The sequence below is a fragment of the Pinus tabuliformis genome, chromosome Q, assembly GCF_031772625.1.
Source record: "Pinus tabuliformis cultivar Carrire ecotype Pingquan chromosome Q, CPIR1, whole genome shotgun sequence".
NCBI lineage: Eukaryota > Viridiplantae > Streptophyta > Pinopsida > Pinales > Pinaceae > Pinus > Pinus tabuliformis.
The window spans coordinates 1099386160-1099398351 of NC_142296.1; positions in this window are offsets into that span (position 1 = coordinate 1099386160).

Below are 12192 nucleotides of genomic sequence, written 5' to 3' on the forward strand. Positions count from 1 at the left end.
GAAGGTGCAACCTTCCACTCCCCCGGAATTCAGAGAACAGCGCGCTAGCGCTATCCAAACAGGGTTAGAAGAAATTGTACGTACAGTACAAGACTGTACTGGTATGTTGGAACAAGCATTTGTGGTCCTCACATCTTTGCAAGAGGACCCCAACATACAGCGCCTAGAAACAAAGGTGCGTGAACTTTAGGTGCAGTACGACAGTGTCCGAGGAACTGCACAGATAGTAGTCCTCACTCAACGGCTTGCGAAGATGCAGCAAGCTAAGGCACTGAAGGAGCAAGTGGATGCAGTGCGATAGAAAGAGGCAGTTCTCAAAGCGTGCATCCATCCATGGATTGATGAGGCCTTCACCATCACGACAGATATCGAAGGCAAGTTTGCACATATGCATGGGATGTACACGCTAAGGCAGGGATTTTCTTCTGACCAAGAGGCTTCGGAAGAGTGCATGCAGCAGGTCCAGCAAACCGCAGAGCAGTGCATTGCGAACCTCCGAGCAATGTAGGACCAGTTGGAGGGACTCCACGCCAAGATCGTCGCGCCGATAGAGTGACTCGAGGGCGAGTCACGATGTTTGCGTTGGGGGCCTATTGGGCATGGAATTCTCCCACAACATGTTTTGGGGCTCAGAGCCCAAATTTTGGTCAAATATGTTGGAAGACTCCGCGAATTGCGAGCACGGAGCGCAAAATGTATGTTGAGTCATAGGGTTGTCCGCCATAAGTTTTTTCATGTAATGTAATGTCATGTCAGCCTACCCATGGTCCACGGACCATGGGATTGTATAAATAGAGCGAGGCTCTATGTTGTAAAGATAATTGGGGATAGAAGAACAAATGGATGTAATGATCTAGTAGTGGATAGAGAATAAGTCTAAGTGTCTTGGGTTGTAGTAGTAGGAAGAGTCTCTGTAGATGAGTGCACAGAGGCCTAGTAGAGTCTGCAGCTGAGTGCGCGGACCCCTGCAGCTGAGTGCACAGGGCGTAGTTGAGTTTGTAACCCAAGAGGAAGAATAATAAAGAGAAGTTTGATTCCAAATACTGTGTATCTACTTTTGTATTACTTTCTAATGCATCTATATTGTTTTTTTTATCGCGCGCACTTATATAAATATTGAACACTATTAAGTATAATTGGGCTCATACAGATAAGTCAAGTAATCGGATAATCTCAGGTTAATAGTAAGGAACTTGGGTAATAACGCGAATCACGCCTCGAACAGGGCTGCGCGAAGGCAGCATTGCAGGCTGCGAGGTACTGATAGGTGCACGTAGCAACGTGTGCGCAGGGTCAAACTGCGGACCACCCAAAAACCATTAGACATCTCTAGGGTGCGGAAACCTGGTTCTAGCACCCTCCCATACTACTTCAGGTGAGACCTCAGTCCACGCTCCGCGGACTATTTCCGAAAGGGCCAGTAGTACCGGGATTTGTTTGGCTAAATCATCTCTGAACCTGGGTCAAGCCCATACAAGCCAACAATGATCATATACCTTTATGACTTAAAAACCACTGAAGCAATTGGACTATATAAGAAACAAGATGAAAATATGTATAATAAAAACATAATATTAATTTTTGGGTTACAACCATAAATAAATGACAATATAGCATATAGAAATTCTCAAAAAAATAAATTCAAAACCCATATCTTTGTTATTGTAGCACGATACTCATCCAAGGAGGGGGGCCTACCTCCCTAGAAAAGGCACTAGGTGAAACCATCAATTAGTTGTTGAACTCAAATATTCATAAATGCAAAAATGATGATACAATAACCAAATTAATGTTTTATATTACTTGAAAGAAAAACATAGCTTTTGGTTACAATCCTAATGACCCCCTCTACTCAAATTGAGAAATGGTTCTTTTACAAATTACATCACCCTTTATTAGCACAAAAGAGTTGAGGAGAACCATGATGATATAAGATCCTCGGGTTGTTCATCATTTCATTCTAGTGGATTGACCAATATAGGAAAGAGTGCATAATTTTTCTTTGGCATTTCATTAATTTGTCTACATGCTGACGTAAACATTGGGGTAGTTGTCATAAGGTAAGATAGCTTTCCCTACATTGTTGTCCATTATGCCATTTGATTACTATTTCATTGTAATTGTTAACAGGGCTATGGAATTTGGTGTTATCCCAACTCACATAAAGGAAACGCACAATAAAAATGTGAACATGTTGGTGTTGCAACAACAATTAATCATCAATGTTGTAGCAATGTAAAACAATGGCACAACAACATGGTTGGTATTCCATCATCACATCTAGTGTTGTAGTAGCTATTTTAGCACTTATAACATGTTTTTAACCAATTATCACAAGACCCTTCATTAGTAAGCATAAAGGTTCAATATTTCCTTCAATTACACTAGGTAAATTCACTAAATGACATGAGTTGCAGGAAATCATACCTTTGGAAAAAAACAATTATATTAACAGGTATTAACTAAAAGGATGGTTGGGATGATAGTCAAAAGTGATCAAAAAGATAAACATGGGTGCAAAAAGATGGTAATTCAAAATCCCATTAGTAACTTCCTTCATACATGGCTCGATTGGTTCTGCTTCAGTGGATTTAGCAAGATACTTGACTACAATTATAATATACTTACCACCTATTTGTTTTCCTATTACTAGGGATGGAGTGATGAAGTTGATGGCCTAAATTTCAAAGGGAAGACTTGGGTTTATTGGATTCAAGGGAATCTCATCTTTCCATAATGATCAGCCCATCCTTTGAAAGATATCTCATTTTTTATTATTATTCAATAATCTTTGAATAAAGTTGGCCACCATAGCACTGCTTGGAGGATATTTCTCACTATGGTATCTATTTGATAATTTCCACCTACGAGACCCCTATGTGCTTCGTTGATAATATTTTTCATTCATGTTCAAATACATATAGTTTAATAATGTCTTCAATTACTAGATTATATTAATATCCATTCACAAATGTCAATGATGTAGCTTTCATTGCTAACACCTTCTCCTTTTTTCAAGTAGATCCTCAGGGGATTTTCCTTGATGTAAAAATTCAACTATCTCTACCACCTCAAACAAAGTTGTTTCGACTCTAAATAAATGTGCATATGGAAGATCATAATTGATGCTTGTTGGTTCTTCCCTTGTTTCAAGTCAACTTAAGTGATTAGGTCTGATGTTTTTCTTACTCGATGTGACCATGATGTCAAACTCAAACTCTTGAAATGATTAGAGTTGTCGAAAAATTATCCCTTGGTGCACTGGTTGTTTCATTAGGTATTTCAATGTACGACTATCCATGAATAATGTGGATGAGTTCGCCAACAATAATGTTGATTTTTCACAGAGAAAATAACATAGCAAATTCTTTTCATTTTGTAGTCAAGTAGTTCCATTCTAACTTGTTTGACTTCTGACCGGTATAGGCATCGGTATGGTTGATTGTCATTTTTTGGTTGGTATAGTACCACCTATATTGCCACATTTGATGCATTGACATGAAAGCAAAATATCTTTTTCCAATTGGGAAATTTTAATATTCGCACACCTACAAATTTTCTTTTTACTAACTTGAAAGATTCATTACTCTCTTTTCTCTAGAAGTAATCAACATCTTTCTTAAATAACTTCTTGATTGGGAAAGTGATGTCTAAGTTGTTTAAGTAGTGATGAAATGGTTTTTTTGTAATAACTAATGTGTCCAAGAAAATTTATATTCATTTTTGGTTTACAGGAATCTTCAACACCTTTATTTTTTCCATATAAACTTTGATTCCATCTTTGCATACAACATGGCCTAACATTATTCCAATGCGTGTAGGAAAGAGGAATTTATTTATATTAAGAGACAAATGGATTTGTCTGCATCATTAAATAATTAATCTTAGCAACTTGGTATGGTCCTTCAAAAGAATTTAAATAATTCAATTTTTAAAATAAAATGTCATTGTCTTGTATATGTATTCTTAAAATGCTTTTACTATAATATTTGAAAACATTGTTGGCACATTTTTCAATCCAAATGGCATTAATTTGTATGAATGAACCAAAATTTAAGAAAAATGCCATTTTTTCCTAATCCTCGACTATGATTAGAACTTGATTATAGCTTGAGAACCCATCTATGAATGAGAAGCATTTTTTTCGTGCCACCTCCTTTATGGTTTCATCAACAAAGACCGTCAGGAATGAATTTATTATAGTGACATGGTTAAATCCTCTAAATTCGACACAAATTCTCAATTTCTTTGGGTCATGCTTTTTGGGTTGCATGACCATGCGGCTTGCCCATTCTAATTTATCTATGGGATATAGGATTCTTGTTGCTAACATCCCCTTATTTCTTTTTTCACTGTTGTCTTATACTTATGTGCCAATTTGTAAAGTATTCTTAATTGGATTTTCTCTTTGGATAAGGTAAACTTTTATCTCACCCATTTATTTAACAAGTCCCTTCATATATTTATAGTCTCTAGCGAACAAATCCTAATATTATCTGAGTAAATCGATGAATTATGTGGTCTACATGTCAAACTAGTAATCCCTAATCCAAATCGTTTTTGGTCAACCATTGCTAGAGATGTTGACTTTTTTAATTTTTAATTTTGCATCCATCTATTTAGGGGATTTTTCTTACTCAAATTCTCAATTGTCATTTTTTATTTCTTGGTATAGTGGTGGAAAACTAGGTTTCTCTGCATTTTATTTCTCTTCCTTTGACACTTTTAGTAGTGTTTTTTATTTCCCCCCATGTTTCTCGATGATTCTTCTTCCATCTAAAACTCCGTACTGGAGATATGATATTCTACATGACTAGATGGGCTACTGATTGTTTAGCTTTTTCATGGCATGAAAATATGTTATATTTTGGAGTCAAAGTAGTTCCAACCTTTATTTCCCCTTTTTATAGTTTCGATGGGGTATCTACTTCTGACAAAGTCACATATACTATGTACTTATGGTCGTAAATATTCCTCCTTAGATCTAAACTCATAATATTTTATGAAGTTTTTTTTCAATTCCTTCAATTGGAAAGTTTCTCCTCGGGCCTCTTTGATCATGTACCATTTGTTAGGCAATTTCTCCAGTATGGTTGTGAATATATGCAACCTAACTCATTCATCCCTACATCCAATTCATTTCCATTCATTTTCACATATTCGATATGTTCGACATGATCATATTAGGTCTTAAATTTCGAAATGTTGGCCCCAATTGACAATTTAGTCCCTTCGAATTAGTTGACGAAGTACATTGTTGCAATTTTCCAAGTTTTTAGTCAAGGGGCATGAGTGTCCCACCATTAGGCTACTTGTCTAATGAAATTCTAGACAAGACTTTGTAGTCTACCTTGGTACCTAACCAAGTTGGATACTTCATCATTGTGTGTCAATAGAGAATTATGTTCATTGTCTCTTAGGCGTATACACAAACTAAATTTAAGGTCTAAAGGGACTAAATTCAGAGTTTGTTTAAGTTTCTTTTCATATAAAATATGTATTTCAACAAACCAAGACTCTTTGGCCTTTAACTCATAGTTTTCTAGTTGCCACTCATATAATTCAACATCGGATTTTTGGTTGGTAGATAATGGGAAACTATCTAGAATTTCACGTTAAGCATTAGGCTCAACATTGTATTTAACTTCATGGATGACTTGATAAATTTGTCGGCTTATGTTTCATCCGATGCTTTAATACAAGTTTTTCCCTCTCATGTTTACAAGGGGATGATGACTTTCCTATTAATTCATTTTAATTTTATCCCATACCTATCCAAGAATATGCTCACTTTCATCTTTCTACACCATGATCATCTTACTAGAGTTCGATATGTTGGTATATCATCGACTAAATCAATGACTTCAAAATCGATAAAATTTGGGATACCCATTATAAGAGCTTGGATTTTATTTAATGTGCCAATTGGATCTAAGAAGCGTTGACCTACCAACTTATAGTAATTTTTATTTCTTTGGAGTGTCAATCTACCCAACTTCATCCAAGTATCTATAGGAAGAATGTTTACCTATGATCTGAAGTCAACTACAACATGGTATACCATGTAACCATTGATTTCCAAGTTCACTTGGGGATCATGGTTCTCATAAAACTTTTCTAAGTTGAGTTGTCGAAGGTTTTTGAATGGTTGTTTCACTTCTTTGCATCGTCTTAATATATTTAGTAGTTCAATTACTCAAAATATAGATTTCTTTTCTTTAAGTAATTCTAATAATTATTCAAGGATGTTTACCTTACCTGACAATACCTTTTGATAGTTAGCATATTTGTCATAATCATTGTATTTGAAGAAGTCAAGTGCATATTTCATTTATTTTTCGTAGTATTCAAAATTTGAATACAAGGTGTTGGGTCTTCCTTGTCTAGATATATGATCTTCGTGGGGTCGAATTTCTTTCCCTACCCTAGATCAAGGGACAATATGAAGACTTTTTTGATTATGTACCTAATGTTTGGGCACCAAGTGTGATAAATTTACAACTTTGTATTTATCACTTTCTCTAGAATTTTCATGCAATCCTCTAAAGAGTGATCATCAAGGCCACATATATTGCAAAATTGAAGATTAGTTATATCTTTTAGTGGGAAGTTGGGGGCCATATGGCCCTCCTACCAACATGTGAAACAATAGATTCTACCTTGACTTTTACCTCAACCTCTGCCAAATCTACCATTTAATCTCCCACAGTGTCTTCCTTCGTTCCTCGTTGATAACCATTGCAGCCTTGGTAGTTTTTCCTTTATATGCATTTCCTATACCTCCTTGCATGTTTGGATCCATCACGATCAAATTTGTATGATATACTACATGATAATTGGGTGCTTTTTACCATTAAGTTGGCATTCTTATGTAGAGTGGGTCTCTTCCTCACATATGGCACACCATTTTGGTTTTCCATTTTTGAGATTGTATGGACAATCATGTGTGGTGCGATTAGTTGATATATGAAAATTTTCACAAAAGAAATCAACCTACATTCGATAGAGGTATTGTTCAAAGCTGTCAAAAAATTTGCAGTTGTCTTTGGTATGACTTTTGTTCATGCAATTTCTTAGTGTCAGTCTTTGCAGCCTTCCTCAAGTGATCAAACATGCTCTTAAAAAGTGATTTTAAGGTGTCAAGGTCAAATTTTGTCATTTCAGTGAGTCTTCAAGCAAAAATTTGGTCACTAGGTACTAGGTCTAGGGTTTGCTTTTACTCCAGTCAAAGTTGTCCAAATGTCAGTCCATGCCACCATTCAGCTGAGTGTACCATCATTTAGAGGGTTTTCATTATCATGTCAAGTTCCACTGGGTCATTTTACACCTTGTTCATGCTTCAGTTGCGCCTAGGTAAGGTCATTTCCCTCTCCTAGGGTTTTGAAGGCAATTTCTCTTGGACGGTCAAATCATTGGAAAAACTTGTGTCCTGATGTTCATACACCTTCCCCTATCCCTAAAGGACCTTATTAAACACTTCCCATCACTGAGATCCCCCAAATTCCTCATTTTCGCACAAACCCTAGTTTCTTGCTACAACCTGGCAATTTTCTAGGTTGGACCTGTGTTTTGCATTTTTGGACCCCTTCCCCTCACTCAATCTTTGAAATTCCACTTTCCCCTACTTCTTAACATCCCTCCCTACTTCCAAAAATTTTCCCAAGAATTTAGAAGCCGCTTATCCCCTTCATTTCGCTTCATTTCGACAAATCTCTTGTTCCACACATCGGGATAGGTTCTACTCCAATGATGTTTTTGAGCAGTAAAATATGAATTTGGGAAAAATGAGATATTTTTTTGTCCACAACATGCCAAGGAAGAAAAACCTCCTTCACTTTTTACACAGGTGTCATGGTTTTGGAGAAATGTCAAAAATACAATCGCCTCGGGAGAATTGATGCACCTCTGAAGTGACCTTGGGAAAATCAAGTTTTCTCCTAGCTCGGTTGGCCAAATGACTTGGTTAATGAGCCAAATGATAACGAGACACAAATATCTTTCCAATAAGCTATCATGAGCTCAATTTGGAGTTGAGGAAGGCATTCAAAAGTTGACTGTAATAGCACTCTGGCTTTAGGCAGCCTCATTTGGCTCATTTTTACCAGTCTTGGGAGATTTGATTTTTGATAGGGTAAATGAACTCCAAATTGAAAAATTCTAGTTGGGTTGGAAATTAGACTCAAAGACCTTTCCAACGAGCTATCCTGTGCCCAATTTGGACACCGGGAAGGCCTCCAAAAGTCACCTGAAAAAAGGCGCGACACACATAGAGAGCACGGTGCACTGGGAGAAATTTTCTAGTGTAAATTTACACTGGCGCGGCGCACATGGCTAAAAGGCCTGAATTTGACTGAAATATTCCTCCAAAACTACAAATTATTCATTCCACAAAGTTTCCACAAGGAACAAAGTCATTGAGCATACCAAGGTAAAGAGAAACATAGCAAAGTAATTGGGAGAGCAAAGCACGCGTCTTAGGAGAGGTTGGAGTCGTTTTCAGGAGCGCGGCGCACACACAGAGGAGCGCGGTGCACACACAGAGGAGCGCGGCGCACAGAGGGAGCGCGGCGCACTAGGCGCTACCACACAGTGTTAAATTAACACGGGCACGGCGCACACAAAGGACGCGGCGCATAGACAGAGGGGCGCGGCGCACACCCACAAAGGCCCGGTTTTGTTCCAAATTTGCAACAAATCGCTTTGAATCCCTTCCAATTGACAGGTAGGGTCGACATCTCGGTTGCTCATATTGTTTTTGTGAACATGATGGTGGTTTATGGCCGTGTATAGTCGCAATAAAAACGCCTAAACCCTACCACTTGAAATCATTAAGACCATTTCTCTAGGGTTGCAAATTTGTTGTGTTGATACCAAGGTTCCTCCTCCCTTTCACCTTTCATTTTTCCCCTTCTTTCCATTGTTCCCTTCCCCCCTATTCCATTTTTCTCATCTTTCCCTACCCTAAACATTACTAAACCCATACTCCCTATCCCCTCCACTCATTTTTCAATGTAAACCCCAAAACCCTACCTTATAAAATCACCCAAACCCTCCTACGTGTCCCTAAACAAAATCTCTCCCCATAACCCCTAATACCATCATATTATTCCCCTTCCTAACAAACCCTTTTGCATTGTTCCCCTTGGTGGCAGAGTTCATAACAACACATAGTTTCATACATCATCAAAGGGCAGTCCAAGCACAGTCCATATACAGCAGACATGACATCTGATCCGTCATATGATCATGAAGAAGAGACACACAATGATTCTCCAACAAAGGTACATGCACCCAGGAGGCCTCATAGAGGTGGCAAAACATCCGTGAAGACCAGCAAGTTGCCCAACAAAGCCTAAATGAGAGGACACCCGTTCAGCAGGAGATAGAGGTTGATCGAGAGGTTTGGCTCAAAAGGATCAACATCCACTTAGAGAAGCTGTTTGCGAAAGTGACAAGGACAACGCATTATTGTGACATATGGTTTATCTTTACAGGGCACGAAACATGAGTGCAAGGGCCCGGATAAAGAGCTTGAAGGCAAAACTGAGCAAAGCAACAAAAGAGGCAAAAGAGCAAGATCGGCTTCGAATCTTGGCTGAAGCTTCCTTGGCACAACATAGTGCCTCTTAGAGAACCTCCAGCCCAAATTTCAAGAAATTTGGAGCAATTTTGGTCACATGGTAATTTTTTTGTCAAAACACAGGTTTTTTCTCCCTGTGGCGCGGCGCTAAAAATCGGGAGCTCCAAATGAGGAATGGTTTGCATTTTTGGATTCAGCATGGAAAATCATGACTACTGGTGCTCGAACAAGAAATTTGGGCAAGATATGAGTCTCCAAAAGGTCAAAAACACCCAAAAAATGGCCTCTCTGCCCCTTTTTTGACACACATGAAGCAGTCTTGGGAGAATGGATATTTGGAGGGGAAAATGAGCACCAAATTCAAAAATTCCAGTGGGGTTAGAAAGTAGACAGGACAGGATTTCCAACAAGACCACTTGGGCACATTTTGGACACTTGCAAGTGCCCCAAAACATGCCCCAAAGTAGCGCGGCGCACAGAGGAAAAATTGCCCAATTTGCTTCCGTTTCACGAAATTTCGGTTCGCGACTTCTCCAAGTGGGCCCGCTCATCTACACTTCGGTTTTTTGGCACCAAAGGCGGCATTTAAAGTATTTTTTCTCCAGATTGGCTTCTATCCAAGTGGCGAAGGAAGTCGAACGGTCACCCAAGCCAAATGTCATGTTTGTAGCGCTGCACCTGTAGCTGATGGTTGCCTCTCCATCTCCATTTTGCAATGATTCGAGTAACTCCCCAACCCTTGGGCGTTCTATCTCTTCCTTACACATTCTATATATTGTATGCAAGCTATTTGAAAAGGGTTGGTTGGCTTGTAACTTCTGGGAGACTATGGGAAAGAAACTCTGTTTCTTCACTGTGTATTTTTTACAGAGAATTAATGAAAGGCAGCGGCTCTATTTCATGAGATTCTTGTGGTTGTGAGTGTAGCAAATGTGTCTCTTATGTTTTCATATGTATTTCGTTATGTTTCATAATTCAATTCATGTTCATTTCCAGTGAAATTTTCTGAGTGAGATTAGGTAGAATTCAATTTTATTGCTCTGCCTGTGGGAAAATTTCATGTTCAGTGTTCTTCTTCTGTTGAAAAGGATTCATGTTCCTATGCCCTTTTCACACTCCTCAGAAATCTCTCTGTTTCGCGTTATTCCAAACTAAATTGCTACACTTTCTGCCTACCTTGCCTCACGAAGTAATCTGTGCCTTTGTATTAAATTCTCTGTTCTTTGCTAACCGTCGGTCCCATACCATCCCAGAAGCTCATTCATTCATAGAAATTGTTTCTTGTATCCCTATTCACTTACTAGCCTAAGATCAATACTTCACTGTAAGTCATCTCAGACCGTTTTTTGCTTATCTATTCACTGAGCATGACTCGGAGAGAGCCCCCTCCTGTTTTGGTAGGGCTAGCTACCAGACTGAGCATGGTTTGTGGTTACCCTGAATTTTGCCTTCCTTCAGCCTAGGGCAGATTTAGGTGCTAACATAGTGGCGACTCCGCTGGGGAACAAAATGGTTTGCTTGTAGATTGTCTTGCCCCAAGACATATCTCAATTTCAGATTTGATGGTTGATGGTGGACAACAATCAGACAGAAGACGGTTGAAATCATTCACCTAGCGACTCCATTCACTGAAGCTCCCAGCAATCGGTGCTTCATGGTGACTCCACTGGAGGACTAACTCTTTCTCTGCGAAAATGGAAGGATCTTACACAAAGTTCGGGTATCCAAAGTGGAATGGTATTCAAGTTCTACTCTGCTTTCTTGTAAATTACTTCTTCATTGTTCTTGAAGCTGCCCTGAAAGTTTTTCAGAACTTGTTTTATGATAAAGGTGATCAGAATCTTCACTCGACCTATTCAAAAAGTGTAAATATTGAGTTCCCCTTAGATCCTGGCCTCCTTACTTTTCCCACATCTTATGATGCCTCTCTTCAGGGTGATGAGCCTAAAGAAAACAAACCTGATCCCATCGCTCTTGTACATATTCCTACAGCCGTTATAATCCCAGATAGGTATAAAGCTCTTGTTTTACCTTCTGTTCTTCATGCTTTCCCCAAAAATTATGATCTATACTTGCCAAGATTTGACGGTGAATGTAAGAATGTCAATGTTGAGCAACATGTGCAGAATGTTGAGACTTTTCTAGACCTTTTTGAAATTGATGAAGAAGATGTCAGTATAAGGTTTTTTGCTCTTTCATTGCAAGGCAAAGTCAAGAGTTGGTTCAAAGCCCTGCCGGATGCGAGCATCACAGATTTACAGCAGTTCATCAAAGTTTTTCTTGACAGATGGAGGATCAGACAGAACATTTTCCTTATCGTAGAAGAGTATAATAAGCTGAAAAGACTGCCAGGGGAGACAGTACAGCAGTTTTCAGCCAGATTTAATCAAGTTTATTATTCAATGCCGGTTGATATAAGACCCCCTCCTGGATATGCTCTCTTGCACTACCCGGGTGCCTTTGATCCGGAAATGGAGTTTCAGCTGAGAGAAAAGAATGTCGCAACACTTGAAGAGATGCAGAACAATGCAGTAAATGTAGAGGCTCATTTGCTGATCAGAAGGGCAAGGTTGAAAGAAGAAGAGATGAAAAACATGGATCTAGAGAAAACT